General features: G+C 40.8%; 1 pseudogene; it reads left to right on the top strand.

Annotated features, from left to right (window-relative positions):
• The first annotated feature begins 13,583 nt into the window (after positions 1-13,583).
• LOC123842763 (small nucleolar RNA U3) lies at positions 13,584-13,680 on the top strand (annotated as a pseudogene).
• Positions 13,681-19,480: the final 5,800 nt, after the last annotated feature.

Genomic DNA, 19,480 nt, shown 5'->3' with positions numbered 1-19,480 from the left:
AGAGGCAACAGAAGCAGGGGGAGTGAGAGAGGGAGAAGCAGGCTTCCCGCCGAGCAGGGAGCCCGATGCGGGGCTCGATCCCAGGACTCCGGGATCATGACCTGAGCTGAAGGCAGACGCTTAATGACTGAGCCACCCAGGAGCCCCGAGAACCCCAAATTTTAAAAGAGGTATAATTAGAGAGCCATTTGTTATTGCAATCTGCTATAAGAGAATGGCTCTGACCTGTTGCAGAGTCTCCCACATTAGTATTGAAATCTTGGCATTCATAATGACTGACGCCTAATATTTTCTTACCAAGACCATTACTGATAATGACCACATTCTTCCCCAGACAGAGAATCATTCCAAGGAAGTCTGGGATCCCATATAAGACATGGTGTTTTATGATAATAATCCTCTCTGAGCCATCCATTCATAATTAGTCCGTTCACAATTATGATGTTAAAATAACTTGTTCTGGTAATATACCTATACATATTACTATTTCCATTTTATAGATGGAAAAAACAGAAGTTCTGAGATGGCCAGTGGCTTGTCCCAGGCTGCCTGGTAAAGTTTTACAGCCCCCTTCCCCAGTGCTCTGCTTCTCCTGTGTACTGAGGTGGAAGGTGGTATTGGTATTATCCCCAGCTCTGCAACCTGTAAAGTTTAGCCAGATTAATCCGGCTCGAGCCATACACAAGCACTGAGTAAGCATGGGTGTGGATACCTAAAGGAGCAGTCCCATACCAAATAGCTACTAGCCTAGATATGTTTGAAGAAGGGTGTTCTAGGAAGAATTTATAAAGCTGAGTTCCAGAAGTAAAGCCTTTTATGCAACAATCCTATTAACATTCTACAAAACTGTTTAAAATCGATGAGGTCACTCTAGCATATCACTAAACATACAGAGGACACTAATAATTTTGCAGTGATTACTACTGTCCAAATGAAGGGCCCAGGCAATTGCTGAGGCAAAGTGAACATTGCTTTAGGATTTTCCTATGATCGTTAATATTATCAACACAAAGTGGGCGCCTGGGTGGCTCAGTTGGTTAGGCGACTGCCTTTGGCTCAGGTCATGATCCCGGAGTCCCGGGATCGAGTCCCACATCGGGCTCCCTGCTCGGCGGGGAGTCTGCTTCTCCCTCTAACCCTACCCCCCCTTGCACTCACTCTCTCTCTCTCTAATAAATAAATTTAAAAAATCTTTAAAAAAAATATTATCAACACAAAGAACACAAACAACAGGTTTTGGAATTTTTGGTGTTTGAATTATCTGAATAGTTACCTCAAAGTTAACTATTTTGTATGTATATTAGATGGAGAACTGAAAATGATTTAAGGAATTTTAATTTAAAAAATCTATTCCGGGGCACCTGGGTGGCTCAGATGGTTAAGCGTCTGACTTCGGCTCAGGTCATGATCCCAGGGTCCTGGGATCAAGTCCCGCATCGGGCTCCCTCCTCGGCAGGGAGCCTGCTTCTCCGTCTCCCACTCCCCCTGCTCGTGCTTTCTCTCTCTGTCAAATAAATAAATAAAATCTTTAAAAAATAATAAAAATAAAAAAATCTATTCCTCGGGGCGCCTGGGTGGCTCAGTTCGTTAAGCGACTGCCTTCGGCTCAGGTCATGATTTCGGGGTCCTGGGATTGAGTCCTCCGCATTGGGCTCCCTGCTCCGCAGAGTCTGCTTCTCCCTCCGCCCCTCCCCCTCCCCCTGCTTGTACTCTCTCTCTCAAATAAATAAATAAAATCTTTTTTAAAAATGCCTATTCCTCAAACTGGCCCTAATGATAGCATTACAAAAAAAATTTTTCAGTATAGCTGACACACACCATCGCATTAGTTCCAGGTGTAGAACATGGTGATTCAACTTCTCTCTGTGTTAGGCTATGCTCACTGCAAGTATAGTTACCATCTGTCCCCATACAACGCTACTGCACTATCACTGAATATATTCCTTATGCTGTGCTTTTTATCCCCAGGATTTATTCATTCCATAACTGGAGGCCTGGATCTCCCACTCCTTTTCACCCGTTTTGCCCATCCCCCCACCCCTCTTAAGAGAGGTCCATCTGATGTTTTTGTTGGTGGAGGCAAAGGGAAGAGGAAAGCCTGCTTTCTAGAGAGCCAACAGCATTGGCTTTGACTCTCTCTGAGCACCAGTGAGTATCAATACGGCTCATTACTTGCCCCCTGTTCTCTCACCCTTTTCAGGATCTCGAACCCATTGTTAAGGAAGAAACCTTCTCCTTTCTTCAAAAGGTTGCTTTGAAGAACTTCTGTTTTTGTTCAGCTCTGTTGTTCTTCCAATGCCCTATGCCTTGTGTGAGTAAATGAAGATTATTTGCATTTCAAATTCCAGAGGTTTGCATGGTAGAGATGAAACTCTGGCTGGGGTGTTTTTCTTTGTGTGTTTTGTTTTTTGGATAATTAAGATTGGTTTGTTTCTTGGACAGACATTCTTCTCATTCATTAAGAGAAATGTAATCGACTATTCAGGCACGGAACATCTTCAGAAACTGGAGAACTGGATCGGCCTCTCTTGGCTGGTGAGTTACTTGTTTCCATTACTCTTGGCCTAGGTGTATTATCAGGAGCAAGGTTCCAGCTTCGAACATTTGGTCCTCAATCCCACATATCATTTCTTAAAATTATCAAGATGGCTTTATTAAGCAAACTACTGAGCTACTTCCTGGATATTGCCAATGGTGTAGACTTTTTCTCTAGAGGGAAAAATTAGTTTTACCCTTGGGAGTTTGGAACAATTTTTTATTCTTTCACAAAGTTACGGTGGATTTTCTTGTTTTTTGATTGTTTTTGTTTTTAAGTAGGCCCCACGCAGGGCTTGAAGTCATGATCCTGAGAGCAAGACCTGAGCTGAGATCAAGAGTCAGATGCTTCACTGACTGAGCCACTGAGCCACCCCAAAGTTAGATGGTTTCATACTTGACCTCCTAAATAAGAGTATATTTTAAGAAAACTGCTGAATGTTTATACTCAGGTAATAGAAAGAAAGATTTGAGAAGTAGAAAACAAGCTTCATACCCATGTACCCATGGGGAGTTTATTAACTAGATGGGACAAAGACAACATAAAAGTGTTAAGTGAACAATTACATATGAAATGATAGAAACTCTGGAAGGGAGGAAGCACGTGTAGAGTCCTCTAGACCAGTGGTCTGCAAACTTTTTCTGTAAAGAGTTAGACAGTAAATATTTTGGGTTTTGCAGGTCAAATGGTTTTTGTTGCAGTTATTCAGCTCTGCTGTTTTAGTACAAAAGCAGCCATTGACAATAATGTGTGTGATTGTGTTCCAATAAAACTTTATTTATACAAACAGGCGTTGGGGGCAGCTGGGTGGCTCAGTTGGTTAAGCGCCTGCCTTTGGCTCAGGTCATGATCCCAGAGTCCTGGGGATCAAGTCCTGCATTGGGCTCCCTGCTCAGCGGGGAGCCTGCTTCTCCCTCTGCCTGTCGCTCCCCCTGCTTGTGCACGTGCACTCTCTGACAAATAAATAAATAAAATCTTTTTTAAAAAAAAACAAAAAACAGGCGCTGGGCCAGATTTGGCCAGACTTGCTGACCCCTGCTTTAGACTAAACTCCTCCTAATGCAGAAACCTCTTGTAGCAGCACCCAGCGCATTCATATTTGCATAGTTATAATACCTGGAGGTTTTCCTTATACAAAGCTACACTGTATCCACCTGAAACTCCCACCCACTGTGACCACCACCATCTCTACCTGGACCACGCACTAGCTTCCTACTTAGTCTCTGTGGTTCTACACTTGCCCTTCCTACAATCTAGTCTCTGCCTGGCAGCCACTGGAGTAAACCTTATAAAATGTGAGTCAAATCACGTCATCTTCTAGCTCAAGGAGCTCTGATGGTTTCTCATAGCATTTAGAACAAGTCACATGATGACCTTGGCCTCTAAGGCTCTAAATACCTGGTTCATGATTGTGTCTCCAACCTCATTTCCTACTACTCACCGATCTCTGACTACATGAGCCTCTCAATATTTTTCAAATATGCTATCCGCATTCCCAGCTCAGGGCCTTTGCACAGAATGTCTTCTCCCAGACATCTGCAGGTCTTGCTTCCTCCCTTCATCCAGGTCTCTATTCAAATGTCACCACATCAGAGAGGCCTTCTCCCACTGCTTTATCCATCACGCTCCATGCTTTCTTTTCTTTTTAACTCTGTGCTATTTTATTTCAGAGCACCTAGCACTATCTAACATTATGTTATAAATATGTGTGTGGAGCTCTTTTTATCATTTGCTTCCCCACAAATCAGTTTTACATTAGTTGGAATTTATGAGCCTTGTTCACAATTCTATCTCCAGTGCTTAGATCAGTGATTGGTGTATATCAGGTTCTCCCTAAATATTGGTTGAATACATGATAAATGTAGCTTTGCCCTCTGCAATTTCCAAAAATACATGTGACCCACATATAGTTACTCTTCCATATGACAATCCTTCTACATATGAAGGTCAGCTCTCCATTTCCCCCAAATCTCCTCGTGCCCATTGCTGTGTAGCTTTCCCATCTGTGACATCTGGCATTATCCCCTCAGGTCCAATGCCTGACCATGCTCCATAAGGTTTGACCTTGGCTCTTGCCTGCACTTGCTCATCAGATTATATAAATCTGCCCCTGGCCACTCTGGGTACCTACTTTCCCAGGTCCGGTTTGATTCAGGGGAACTTTATTCCCTGAGGTTTGCCCAGGCACTTGTGAAAGGGAATCAAGCACCTAGTGTGCAGACATCTGTCCTTCCTTTTGGCGACTCAGCATCTGTGTTTGAGGAATCCCCCACCTTCTGAGACAGAGCTCTCTACTCAGCACAGAAACTGCGATTTCCATAGGCTCACTTTCCCAGGCATCCTTACCTTACGGCAAGATGCTGTCACGTGACCTAGGCTTCGCCAATCAGATACTCTCGCACGGAACTTAGCCCAAATCCAGTGAGTCTGAGAAGCAGTGGCTGCCCAACATCCATTCTGGTGACACCCTGGGACAAGTGCAGCCTTGACACTCGTCTCAAAGGCGGAGGTTCTAGTGCCCCCACTATTTACCTTCTAACTCACTGGATCATTTGTTACTACATTATGTTTATTATTTATTGTGCTCCACAGGAGATCTTTGCGGTGTTCATTTATGTGTCCCAAGCATCTAGAACAGGGCCAGGTGTATAGTAGGAACTCAATAAATAATCATGAGTGAATGCACACTGAAATGACACTCTTTAATCTGTCAGATTGACAGAAACTAAGCCTGATAACTCAAGGTTTATCAGTGGAAGTATGGGAAATAAACATTTGCATATTGTTGGTGAGATTGTAAATTGCCTCAGACATCTTTCAGGTCCAAAATTTTATACAGTTCCGGGGTGCCTGGGTGGCTCAGTCGTTAAGCGTCTGCCTTCGGATCAGGTCATGATCCCAGGGTCCTAGGATCGAGCCCCACATCGGGCTCCCTGCTCAGTGGGGAACCTGCTTCTCCCTCTGCTGCTCCCCCTGCTTGTGTTCCCTCTCTCACTGTGTCTCTCTGTCAAATAAATAAATAAAGTCTTTAAAAAAAATTTAATTAAAAAAACCAAAATTTTATACAGTTCCACATCTAGGAATTTATTCTACAAAAGTTTATCAAGATCTTAATTCACAGATGTTCACTGCAGCATTATTTGCAATAGCAAAATATTGAAAGGAACCTAAATGTCAATCAATAGGGTACTGGTTAAAGAAAATATCATATATTCACAGAGTAGAGCTATGTGCATTGACATGGAAAGGTTTTCAAGATTCAGAATAGTCTGATATAAATAGTACCCACTACTAGTTTGCAAAGACTTTTAATTTTTTTAAAAATTAAGAATGGTATAGATAAGAAAGCTTTTATAGTGGTTGCTCTGGGGAAGCAGGGAGGTTTGGGATTAGCAGAAAGAGGGAGATTTTTGCTTTCTTAGTTTATGCCCTTCTAAACCATTTGGCTTTTTCTTTGTATGCATGTATTATTCATATTTTTAAGAACAAAGAAAATTAAGTGAGATGTCATTTTTAGTAATCGAGTTAGTGAAGTGTTTTGGTTTTGTTTATTTTTTTCAAGATTTTATTTATTTATTTGACAGAGAGAGAGACACAGCGAGAGAGGGAACACAAGCAGGGGGAGTGGGAGAGGGAGAAGCAGGCTTCCCGTGAAGCAGGGAGCCCAATGTGGGGCTCGATCCCAGGACCCTGGGATCATGACCTGAGCCGAAGGCAGACGCCCAATGACTGAGCCACCCAGGTGCCCCTGGTTTTATTTATTTTTTGTAATGACAATACTTTATGCAGGAAAAGATGGGAAATGGATTTCCCTACATCACTAGTGGCATTGTAAATTGCTATAGTCCTTTTGGAAAGTGTTTGATAATATGTAGCAAAAGCCTTAAGTAGTCATATCTTTTAATGCTGTACAATTTTGTAAAAATCTAACTGAAGGGAATCTGTCCCACATGTGCAAAGTGCTTTATATATAAAGGTATCAATCAAATTACTATTTTAAATGTTCCCAAATTAGAATTAACTTAAATATCCAATAATATATTAAAGAACATCCACAGAAAGTTAATATCTAAATATTTAAAATGATATTTACAGATTTTGTTACAAGATAAACATGTTTAAGGTGTCACATTAAGAGAAAAAATTATTTTAAAAAATAAAAAAAATGTATATCGGCTGTCAGATATAATGTATAGAATGATTATAATCATGTTAAAAAATATTCCTAGAAAAAAAATACTAACAACAAAATGCTCCTATTGGGGGGCAGAAGTTTTTCCTCCCTCGGTTTTCTATTTTTTCCAGGTTATCTGTAAAAAACATTTCTTATGTTATAAGAGAAAAAAATAACTGTCCTATAAAGAAGGAAATGATGCACCTTTGTTACGATTTGTTCATAGTCAACCTATGCTGATGTTATATTGATCTACCAGTTTAATTCCTAAATTAAATGCTCATTGGCCATTTCTAAAAACTGACTATAGCATTTTGCCAAGGACCAATCATCAAACCTGTTGATTTTTATTATCCCAAGATACTAATTGCTTATTACCAAGTGCCGCTAGTTTTGTCTTCTAAATATTTATTGACATCACCTCTCCTTTTCTTACTGCCTGCCCCCACTGTTGGCCCTGGCTAAAGCTTTTATCCTAACCACTCTCTCAGCTTCATTCTTGTTTCCTCCCATTTTATTCTGCACTCTGCCTTGAGAGTAATCTTCTTACAACCCTGACCTACCACATGATTGATTTGCTTAAGCCTCTCCGTGGCTTTTATGGCTCAAGAGCCGTAAGAGTTCATGTTCCTTGGTGAGCTTGCAAGGTCCTCCTGACTTGACCCCTGTCTACATGTCTCCATCTCACTTCCAGCTCTAAGAATACGTACGTCGTCTCTGAGGTCACACCGCCACTTCATATCTCCTTGACTTTGTTCACACTGTTGCTTCAGTTTGGAACCCTCCTTACCTGCTAATACTCCACATTCCTTAAGTGTCAGCTCCTCCAAGGAGACTTCTCTGACCCAGTAGGCTGAGTAGCCCCCCCTCCTTGTTCACACACACACACACACACACACAACTGCTTCCCCAAAGTAAACAGATCAATATCACTTGTATGTTTCAAGTAAACAGATCAATATCACTTATATGTTTCTAAAGGGCTTTCATATGTAATAACACCTGTAACCCTCATAATAACCCTGTGAATAACCCTATTGTATGGACAAGAAATGCAAGATTCAAGGAAAATATACTTGGCTGTGGTGACACAGTGCATAGGGTGGAGTCAAGACCAGTACCTAGGTGTTCAGATCTCTTTTCTTTCAAGCTTGCGTCCTCAGCTGCTAAGATTAAAGAGGTGTATGTGGAGAGGCCGAGGAGTTAGTAGGGAGAAGGAGGATCTAGCTGGTGGAGAATCTTGAGAACTAGTCTAAGGAGCTATTTTGGCTAATTAACCACCATTTACTGAATATCCACTCCATTCCAGATTTGGTGCTAGTCATTTCATGCAAATTGCCTTGCGTAGTGGTTAAGAGCCAGACTCCAGAGCTCAATGCCTAGTTTGAATCCCGGCCCTGCTACACCATCCAATTCTCAAAACATTCACATTTTATGTATGAAAAAACTGAGGCCCATATAGGTTAAGTTGCCCAAAGCCACATAGCTAGTAAATGGTAGAGATAGTTCAAGTCCAAGTCTGTCTGATGCCCTTTCTTTCTTTCTTTCTTTCTTTTTTTCTTTCTTTCTTTCTTTCTTTCTTTCTTTCTTTCTTTCTTTCTCTTTCTTTCTTTCTTTCTTTCTTTCTTTCTTTCTTTCTTTCTTTCTTTCAAGATTTATTTATTCATTTGAGAGAGAGAGAGAGGCAGAGAGTGAAAGCAGGGGGAGAGGCATAGGAAGAGGGAGAAGCAGACTCCCTGTTGAGCAGGGGCTCGATCCCAGGACCTGGAGATCATGACCTGAGCCGAAGGCAGATGCCCAAGCATCTGAGCCACCCAGGCGCCCCTGATGCCCTTTCTACTACATATAAGGCCCAAGTGGCTAAGAGAAGAGATTGGGCTTTGGGGCATAAAGTCATCGGTCCATACTTTCTGGTGATGAGATCTTGAGAGTTGCTTGACCTTCTCAGTAGCAGTTCCTGTAGCTCAAAGTGGTAGAACCTACCTGCAGCAGCACGGTACCCGGCATGTGTGAAGGGACCACATAGGTTGATTCTGTTTCTTATGCCACTGCATTGCTGAGGGACACAATGGAAAGATGTTCGTGGAAACTCTTCTTGGCAGCTGTGTAGAAGGACTGGGGTAAAGGAGGCAAGGGGCTGTTCAACAACCTGGATGTGAGGTTGCGAGAACTTGGTGGAGGATGCTGGCTTTGGCAGGAGTGCAGGGGAGGAAAGAAACACTGAGCTCCCAGGTGAGAAAGTGGGAATTGTGAGTGTGGTTGCTAGAAGCTTTAGGGTCCTGCTAATTCTGATGCCTTACATTCTATTTTATCCTTTTCGATTCTATAAATGGTATGTGTTTTTAGAGAAATATATGTTCCATCAAACATTTTAGCATTGTATTTTTAAAGGCTATCAATAAATCTCAGTAATGACAATGATTTCTACTAACTTCATTTCATGATCCAAGTCTTGAACTTTTAATCTATGTTATTGATGAAATTAATATGAATTACGGATTTTTTTAAAAGTAGGCTCCACGCCCCCTGCAGGGCTTGAACTCACAACCCTGAGATCAAGACCTGAGATCAAGAGTCAAATGCTCTACTGACTGAACTACCCAGGTGCCCCAATTATGGATACTTTTTAACCCAACTGAAGAAGGGGAGATTCAGTTAAGATTTAAAAACCCGCCAAATACCATATAACAGCCTTCAACCAGAAATCCACATCTGTCAAATGGAATCATGGTGTAACAAAAACTCAGCCAGACATAGTCTACAAGGTCCAAGCAGGGAGAAATAATGCCCAGTAAACGTTAAGAATTGATGGCTAAATGCATTATGTCCCAAACATATGCTGGATTCAAACCCTTTCTCCCTTGAAGGTCAGGAATCATTTCATGGAAGCTAAGGTTGCAATTTAGGAAAAAAAAAAAAAAATTAAGGGATACAGTTATTTTCACTGAAGCAGAACAAAAGAATTGTTAAATCGGCGTGGTTTCTTCCCCTAATATGTACACTCTCAAAATGAATCAGCTAATAAGGTCTGTTCAGTAAGACTAGATAAGCAATACATTATCTGGCACATTTATTATGAAAAGTGATTGTTACCTAGACTAGCAGGGAAGAAGACATGTTGTGTAGGGATTGACATAGACAATTTGTTGTAACCAGACTAACAAAACCCTGTTATTAAGGGGTATAATGTGAGAGACTGAACATACAGCAGGACAATGGCCAGACCATATATAAAAATAGAGCTCCGATCCCCAGCCTGCAGCATCCTGCCCACAAGACCAGCTCCTTATCTACAATAAACCACCCAGCAATCCAGCCCGCTGTAAGTCAGACCTGCACAATGCCAGATTGCTATCTCTCGTAACAATCCGGGAAGCTCAATAATAACTTCTATAACAACTGGCCCCAAATGGCCAGGACATGATTAATGACTGACAGCCTCCCTAAATTTTGTTGCTGCTTCTAACTTAGGACTCTAACAAGAGAGCACCAATAAGTGCCCTCTTTCTAGTTAGCCTGTCTACAGCTTCCCTAAGCCAACAGCCTCCAGTCAGGGCACACCAGAAGCCTTCTTCTTTCCACTATAAAGCTTTCCCACCTCGCCGCCTGCCTTTGCATCTCTGCCAAAATGCAAGTGACGGTGGCTGACTGTCTTGCTATACAGCAAGCTGAGAATATACAGCATTTGCTTTTTATTTTTTTACTTTGGTTAGTCTTCATTTATTTTTATACTTGAGAACATAGAAATAATGGTAGAACTCTTGGTTTTAATGGTGCTAAAAAAACAAAATTCAATGGAGTATATTTTAAAGATCTTGGCTTTATTCAACAGTTCATGAATTGAGCAGCATTCCATCTAGCTGATAGAAAGGAGGTCCAAAGCGCTCTATAAAATGGAAGACTCTTGTAGGCAGAAGGAGGTTGGACAAGGAAGTTATTCCAGCAAAGAGCTGGTTATTTCAGACAAGGTGGCTTTGGGGGATAGCAGGGGTCTATCAGGTGGATTACCTCACTGGTGCTGGCCAGGTCATTCCAGACTGACTAGTTAAGATTACATTCCTGGGAGAGGCTGAAACTGCATTTAGATTAGGTACTAAGTCTTGTTTTGGTGATATGGGCTTAACACAAGGGACTCTATTTGGGGCCAGTTGTTTCTTTTTTAAAAAATAGTATCAACATAAGACACTTTTGACGTCAGCAGCAATTGTGAATTATACAGTTACAGACTATTAGCACAGAGCAGGGTAGGTATGGGGAGGATATAAACAAGGAATGTAGAATTTGGATAAAAAGTAGTCTTACCGGGGTGCCTGGGTGGCTCAGTCTGTTAAGGGTTTGCCTTCAGCTCAGGTCATGATCTCAGGGTCCTGGGTTCGAGTCCCACGTGGGGCTCCCCACTCACTGGGGAGTCTGCTTGTCCCTCTCCCTCTCCTTCTGCCCCTTCCCCCACTCATGCTCACTCTCTCTCTCTCTCCCCTCTCAAATTAATTAATTCATTAATTTTTTTAAAAAAGGTAGCCACACAGAAAAAGGCATCAGATATACATTTTCTCTTTCCAAACACATTTCCTTTCCTTTCAGAATAAGCTGCATATGCAACATTGTTAGTCATGAACAGGCCCAGTACTACTGTTTCCTTTGTTCACTTCTCCATCAACTTCTTCTGTTTCCTGGTGTTGCCTTCTTTTCTTCAGCCAGCTTGATATAAGCCTTTTGCTTTGATCAAAACGAGCATCTTTCCCACCATATACTTGACTAGGCTGCAGGACCAGCTACGTAATTTGCAGGGCCTGGCACACAATGCAAATGTGAGGTCAGGCCCCTAGTTCAAAAATTATGAAGAATTTCTAAACCGTGGGGGTGTCTGGGTGGCTCAGTTAAGAGTCCAACTCTTGGTTTTGGCTCAGGTCATGATCAAGGTCCTGAGATTGAGCCCCACGTCAGGTTCCGCACTCAGCACAGAGTCTGCTTGTCCCTCTCCCTCTGCTCCTCTTCTCTCTCTCAATCTCATTGATTGATTGATAAAAATAAATTAAGAATCAAAAATTAAAAAAGAATTTCTAAACAATGACAGCAGAGCAGTAAGCCAAATGTGAGGCCCTTCAGAATGTAGGACCCATGGGGTGCTTGGGTGGCTCAGTCGTTAAGCGTCTGCCTTCAGGTCATGATCACAGGGTCCTGGGATCGAGCCCCGCATCGGGCTCCCTGCTCCACGGGAAGCCTGCTTCTCCCTCTCCCACTCCCCCTGCTTGTGTTCCCTCTCTCGCTGTGTCTCTCTCTGTCAAATAAATAAATAAATAAAATCTTTAAAAACGAAAAGAAAGAATGTAGGACCCTAGGGAGGGAAGACTGTCTCTACACTCTCTCTGGTCTGCTTTTACTGCACTTTGCCAACTCTGAGACTTGAGGTCCTAAAGCCTAAGCACTTGGGGCCCGCAAATGGGCTTTCGGCGGCGGCCAGAAGGTCAGAGCAAGGCCAGGCTAATGTGTTTTTTTCAGAAAAAGCAGAAATCTGTTAATGATAGATAAAAATTAGATACTTGAAGTTTGTAAACTGGGTTAAATTAATCATTAGATAATGTGCTATTTGCTGAAAATAAAAAAAAACACACATTGACTAGCAAGTGGCCACATTCCCTTTTTTTGTGCAGTGTGTTGAGGCTGTTCTATCGCACGACAAAGAAGGGATAGCAGGAAAGCCGTGCAGACGGAAACGGGATTCTTGCTCTCGTCTTACTATCGAGTCAGGTGTTTTCGTTTTTGTTTTGTTTTTTAATTAGAAACAATGAACCTGTGCTGTCCCATGGTTTCAGCAAACCCATCGTCAGCAGTGGAGATCCAGTAATGTCTGTAAATATTATCAAACAAACAAACAAAAAAATACATTATTCACCCTCTTCTGGAAAACTTATTGCCATAAAGTTTAGGGCAGATAATTCCGTGGAAGGCTTGAAAGTTTTTCAGAACAATATTTAAAACTAGGATTACATTCTATAAAATGAAACTAAAACGTTAGGTTAAATTATGTCACGTGTAAAACCCAAGCACCCTTGCACTCCACCCTGACTTTTCTATCATCAGAAGCTGGGGATTCCTGGCTTTTGTGAGCTAAGAGAGTTAGGGCATGTTTGTACTTCTTTTACCCTTGTTTAGGATATCAGGCCACTGGAGGCTAAGGCCACTTACCACATCTGGCTATGTCTTGTCACGTGGGCACATATTCACATAGAACCAAGTTCAAGTCCCTCTGTAAGACATGTAAAGGAACTAGCAGAGGGCAAAGAGCTCACAGACTCCGCTTGGACTCCTGGTGCTGTCACCGACTAGTCTTATGACCATGAAAAAAAAAACCACATCATCTGTCTGAGCCTGTTTTCTCCTCTATAAAGCTGGGAAGTAATAGACTGGTCAGAAGGACCCAGTAAGATACATGTAGGGCCTGGCACAGAAAGGGGGTAGCAGTAAGACTCAGTAGCCCTCCCTGTGCTTCCCCACCTCCAAATCTGTTCCAGTCTAATTTTCCGTGACACAGCCCTCCAGTTCCGCCAGGCTATTACTCATCGCCCCCTGAACATTGTTACACAATCCTGCCTTTTCTTCAATCTTCTCAGTCTAGAGGACCTTCCCTGGCAGTCCTCATCTAGCTAAATCCTACTCATCCTGGACGATTCAACCCAAGCCTCACTGCTTCTCGGCAGCCTTCCCAGGACATTCTGCATGCATTCCCAAAGCACCAAGCACTGTTGTCTGTTGTGGGGTCAGTACTCCACACTGCTCCAGAGCTTTCCCATGCTGTCTTATCTTCCCAAAGATGCTGTAAGCTGCTTGAGGGCAAGGATAGGCTCTTAGTTGCCTTTGTATCTCCCACAAAGAAAGACTATACTTTCAGGGATCATTTCTATAGTTTGTATCTCCCACAAAGAGGATTCCTGTGTGATACCCATGACAAGTCTCAGTAATTACATGCTGAGTGCATGAATGAGTGCTGTGTCATATTGCGTTTTGTTAAATTATACATATATGCCTGGGGCTTGAAATGTGAGAAAATGACACAGCTATTTCTCCTCCTTCTGATGTAGATTGCTTTTTAAAATATTATCTTTTTTTTATATATGTATATGGTATTTCTTCTCCAATATTTCAATATACCACTTAAAATCTGACCTGAAAAAAAGTATTAAAGTTGTGTTTTAAATGGAAGAAAAATGCACCAGCTATGACTAATGTCTTCAATTTATAGTATGTCCAATTTGGAGAAGACCATGCTTTCTCATAAGGTTGCATAACTGCGAACAAAAACATTTTCAGCCACAGGATGTGTTTTGGAAGAATTTAGCCCTTTATTAGGCTAGGAAAAAAGTGAAAAGAAAAAAATCCAGAGACACAGCTTTCCTTGATACACATCTTACCCTACATAGAGAAGGCACTCAGATATTTGTCAAATTGAATGATTTCTCCTCATAGAATGTTTGGTGGGAGGCAGAAAGTAGATCGGAGCATTCTCAATAAAAATGATTCATTCTAAGTCTGGATATTGCATCCTTGTTAATTACGTAGATATTGCCAACTATTGAGTATTAGCACCGAGGATGATTAACGGGGATGAGTGAGAGATGACATGTATTTCTACTACCATTATTCTGGATTAGATAATCGATACAAAGAGACCTGTACATCAGCCACTTCCTAATACTTGTGCTAGCCCTTTGGGGGTGGAGTAATGGTGAAGAGTCCTCCAAATGAATCCTGAGCGCTAGAGCTCCAGGTAATTTGGTGACTGCAGAAGAAATAAGAGTCAAAGGTGGATAATAGGTGACACTGGTGAATATCTCAAATTTACAACTGTGTGTCAGCAGTCTTTTCTACTATCAAATATGACAGTATAAAACCTGGCCCAGGCCAAGATGTTGTGTGAGTCTAAGTTAAGAACAAATTGAGCACGTTCTCTTTACACAAAAATACCACTTGAAAATTTAGGAACTGTAACTTATCAAATAGTTCAATATGAAAGTTTAAACTCCAGGTTGTGCAACAATTCAAATTTTTATTTTTAAATGTGGGGGGAGGGCAAAAAGACAACCCTGTTTTCTGTGTTAACCTAAGAAGAATGAATTTTAAATTCTAAACTCCTATTTTGTTCCTTACCTGGAGGACTCATTTTGCAACTCAAATAGAAGATGTGAGAATTAAGATCTACGAAACAAAGTTTTGAATCAATCATCAGAAGCAAAACATTGTTTTCAAGGACAGGAATGAGTTCTGACATTTTAATTACAAGCTCAGTGGAAAGTTTGATAGTAGAATGTGAGCTCTGAAAATTATTATTATGTTGTCTTTAGGATTAATGACTATAAAATGTCAGTTTTGAGTGGTAATGGTAAATTACAAAGAAAAACTTATGGAACTCCTTTTTATTTCCTGATGTACCATGAGTATTCATCACAATTTACTTGATTAAAAATACCCAAACAGTGGAAAAATACAGAGACATTGATTTTTTTTTTTGAGACATTGATTTTTTTAATGGATTGTATAAATATAAGGCAGCTTTTCCTTAGCAATTCAGAAGATGCTCATCATACCATTTTTGATATTTGTAATATCAAAAAACTGGAAGAGACCTTAGTATTGAGCAATATGAGAATGAGTAAGTAAACTATGGTACATTCAAGTAGTGGACTACACAATTACTGAAAATTATACACATATAAAGATAGTATCACAGATTTAAAAATACAGTTGATGTAAGGTTTTTAATTCTATATATGCAAACATTAATGTATGCTGACTACAAACATATAGACAAATGCATCAGAGAAAATAATGGAAAGGAATGTACAGGAATGATTATAGAATTTATATTTAGGTGGTGAGATTATGGATTTTTCTTTATTTTTCCAAATCTTGTGTAATGTTTTCAATTCTATTTATGATTTTTAAAAATTAGTTTCTATTTTTAAAGACCTATCATCTGCTGTGGTATATTCATTTTTGCCAATGAATTGCCAATTTCCGATCATTGTTTTACTTACAAAAATAGCAACAGAGAGTTCAACCTAACACTGTGTTATCACTGTCCAACTAACAAAACAAATCCTTTTTTTTTTTAAAAGATTTTATTTATTTGAGAGAGCACGCACTTGCACACGAGTGGGGGAGGGGCAGAGGGAGAAGCAGACTCCCCACTGAGCAGGGAGCACAATGTGGGGCTCGATCCCAGGACCCTGAGATCAGGACCTGAGCCAAAGGCAGCCGCTAAACTGACTGAGTCACCCAGGCGCCCCTAAACAAATCCTTTTCTCAAATAAAAGTTGCTAATGTCTATTTTAAACTGTTCCTTAAGCTTCAAAACAGAGTCTAACTTTTTGAAAATTTTTAGTTAAGTTACTTGAAACTAAATTCCTTGAAAATCATGTTTGAATCGGCAACTCCAAAATACAGACCTTTCCGATTTTTAAGAAAACCAACTCAGCCCAGGCTGTTCTGAGCTGATACAAGGCTATTGTCATTGTATCTATTTTTTTCATCTCTGCAATTAAGTGTCATGTTCATTTTTAAATTATTCAGTGGCCAGTATAAAGTAAAACATTCATAATTTAATAAGTAAATTTGCTTCTAACCTGTGCCGGGAATGACATTTAAATTGCTTCATACTCTGATTACTAAAAGATAATTAGTCCTCTAAATATTACTGTAATGAAAACCATGGGGTTTAATGAACCATACACATTCAAACCAAACAGAATCTTTAATTCTTTACTAAATATTTAAGTTCAGCATAAAAATTGTTTAATGATTGGTTAGAATTTTATTTTATTTTTTTTTTAAAAGATTTATTTATTTATTTGAGAGAGCAAGAATGAGAGAGAGAGAGAGAGCACATGAGATGGGGCAGGGTCAGAGGGAGAAGCAGACCCCCTGCTGAGCAGGGAGCCTGACGCGGGACTCAATCCCGGGACTCCAGGATCATGACCTGAGCCGAAGGCAGTTGCCCAACTGACTGAGCCACCCAGGCGCCCCGGTTAGAATTTTAAAAAGTAGGTTAGGGCAAGCCAGGCCAGAAAAATGTGAAGCAAACTTAAGTGTACTCATAGGAATTTGTAATAGCAGTCACTGAAAAGAGTTGAACAACACAGATTTGAGGAGAAGACAGACTTCCCCTTGGCTGTACAATTGCCATTGCAAGTGTTCAGTATTAAGAATCATTGTTTCTGAATTTAAGAGAAGTATTTTACAGTCCTCTATGGCATATTTGTCAGTAGAGTATAGAAATATGGACTCCTTTAGATTTCTTTTATAGCCTTAACAATATTACCATTAAAATAGAAATAAGCCGACTTAAACGAACTTGAACTTTGAACAACACCCAAACTAACAAAAGAACTTATAATTGATTTTTTTCTTTTTTCTTTTTTAGAGAAAAGATGTTGGGAGTTTAGTGCATATTTGTTATAAACATGGAGTTTGGAGTCAGACCAGCCTGAGTTTGAACTCCAGACACTGGAGTTTCTCCCCTGTAGGAATATAGTGCAGCCTCACTGATTCTTTACAGGTTTCAATGTAATAATGTAATTCAGTGTTGGGAGCACAATAAGCAGCACATCAGAAACACCAGCCCAGCTTCTACTGTTATCATCAAATACTGATTTATTGAAGAATTCCTGTTCCTTCGGACGACCCGAAGATTTAGAATTTATTTAAGGAAACAAAAAACTTTGAGAAGCTGATAGGTCTAATTCTGCTCTTGTCCAGATGTGATGGAAAGGATTTTACAGCAATCTCTCCCAGGAAGTCTCTGGAAACTTAACTGAGACTCTCCGTCGTAAGTTGGTTAGGGCTATGCTCTCAAAATCCTGGCCCGGTGGATCCTCTAACGCTCTCATGGGGCTGTAGTTTAGGTCTGCCCTTATTCTGGAAGCAAAAATGCATTTTTCTTCTGGGGAATTGTCCTTCCCCGCTGCATGCAGTTTTGGTGGGACTGTTAGTGAAGCTGCAGGGCATTCCCCAGCCACGGGATGGGCATGTGATCCACCTGGACCAATCAGACTCTTGTGAAATTTGCACTGCTCGAGAGTGAAAGACCCACTATTGGGAAATGATGGCGCTGATTTATTCCAACCGAGAGCAGGCTCTCAATCTTTTCCTATTCTCTAGATTCTTGGTGCTATTCAAGTTTCTGTTGTTTTGAGGGCCTGGTTCTTCATTTTTTCCTTAAGTTTTATGAGCTGTCTCATATCCTTCCCTAAGTTTTTTGGGTTTTTTTTTGTTTGTTTGTTTGTTTTCCCTGAGATAGCAGATTAGCATGTGTTGCTTGTACCCTGAGGATCTGGATAGATTCAGCACTTGTCACTCTGGGCCATAATTGACAGTTTACTTATCCATCCTCCCCTAGCTTCTTGGGGATGCTCCTTGGGAATAGAAACTATGACTACTGACACATGGCATGGTCAGTGGAGGGACCAACATATTGTTTTGTTAGGAGCAGAAATCAACCACAATCTTCTATTTGCAATAGGAAGTTCTGTGTTCAGCTAGTTTTCAGGTCATCTTCATGATACTTAAAATTGTCGGGACAATTGAATAGCATTTAAAAGTATGTGACTTTTGCCCAACTGCAGATTCTCCCCTCCCCCGCATTCATGCCCCCCCCACCCCAGCAAATATTCGGAAAGATAACAAAAGTAACCAGCTGAACAGTTGCAAAACCTGTCAAGTTCTTACATTAGCTGTCCCTGATCTATAGCTTTTTACAGGCTTGTGTTGTCTTAAACGAAAGCTTCACCCGAAATTCTCTTCTTTCCTTACAGTTACCCAAAACCCCGTTGGCCTTTTCCTCTGTGATGGCCCCTCTTTCCATTCAAAAGAAGCTGTAATTCTTATTTTGAAATCCAATAAAATATTCGGTTTCACCTTGTTACAGGTAGGTAACACACATCTCTGGAGACCTCTGTGAAGGGTGTCACCCAGTCTTTGCCAAGGGCAGATTCCTTGTGAGGCATTACTTCACAATGATTATTGGGAATGTTTGGGCTTCAGGTCCACCTGTTTATTCATTTATTCATTAACTCAACAAGTATTTATTGAGCGCCCCTATCACTTCTGCACGCTGTGCCTGGCACAAGGGATGAAATGGTGAGCAAAAGTGGAAGAGAGTTGGCCTCTCAACGAGTTGCCTGTCCCATCAAAGGACAATGATAATCTGTATTTGAGGCCATAAAGGAAATATACTCAGTGCTTTGAAAGCATCTTAAAAGGTGACCCTTCCTAGTTTGGGTAGTCAAGAAATGCATACCCAAGAAAGAAACTTGATGAGTATGCTAACCCAAATGCCTGGGTTCTAGATTAAATGAGGATAATAGCTGCCTTTATGACCTTCGGTGGATCACTGAACCTATCTTGACCTCATTTAGGTCGTCTACAAAATGTGAAGATTAGACCAGGTGATCTCTAGGTCCTTTCCATTTCTAACAGCTTTTTAAAATGAGTATTTTTCGTAGCAGCTTTTTTGAGATATACTTCACATCCTATAAAATCCATCCATTTTAAGTGTACGTTAAATGACTTTTAGTATATTTATAAAGTTGCACAACCGTGACCACCACATTCAGAATCTAGAATGTTTCCATCACTACAAACAAGAATCTCATGCCCATTTTTTCCCCAAGATTTTATTTATTTATTTGACAGAGAGAGACACAGCGAGAGAGGGAACACAAGCAAGGGGAGTGGGAGAGGGAGAAGCAGGCTTCCCGCGGAGCAGGGAGCCGGAT

The sequence above is a fragment of the Mirounga angustirostris genome, unplaced genomic scaffold (assembly GCF_029215605.1).
Source record: "Mirounga angustirostris isolate CCGP_5_RB_7025 unplaced genomic scaffold, mMirAng1.0.hap1 SCAF_18, whole genome shotgun sequence".
NCBI classification, from domain to species: Eukaryota; Metazoa; Chordata; class Mammalia; order Carnivora; family Phocidae; genus Mirounga; species Mirounga angustirostris.
Note: the sequence above shows the minus strand (reverse complement) of the source record. Positions and strands in the feature narration are given on the sequence as shown.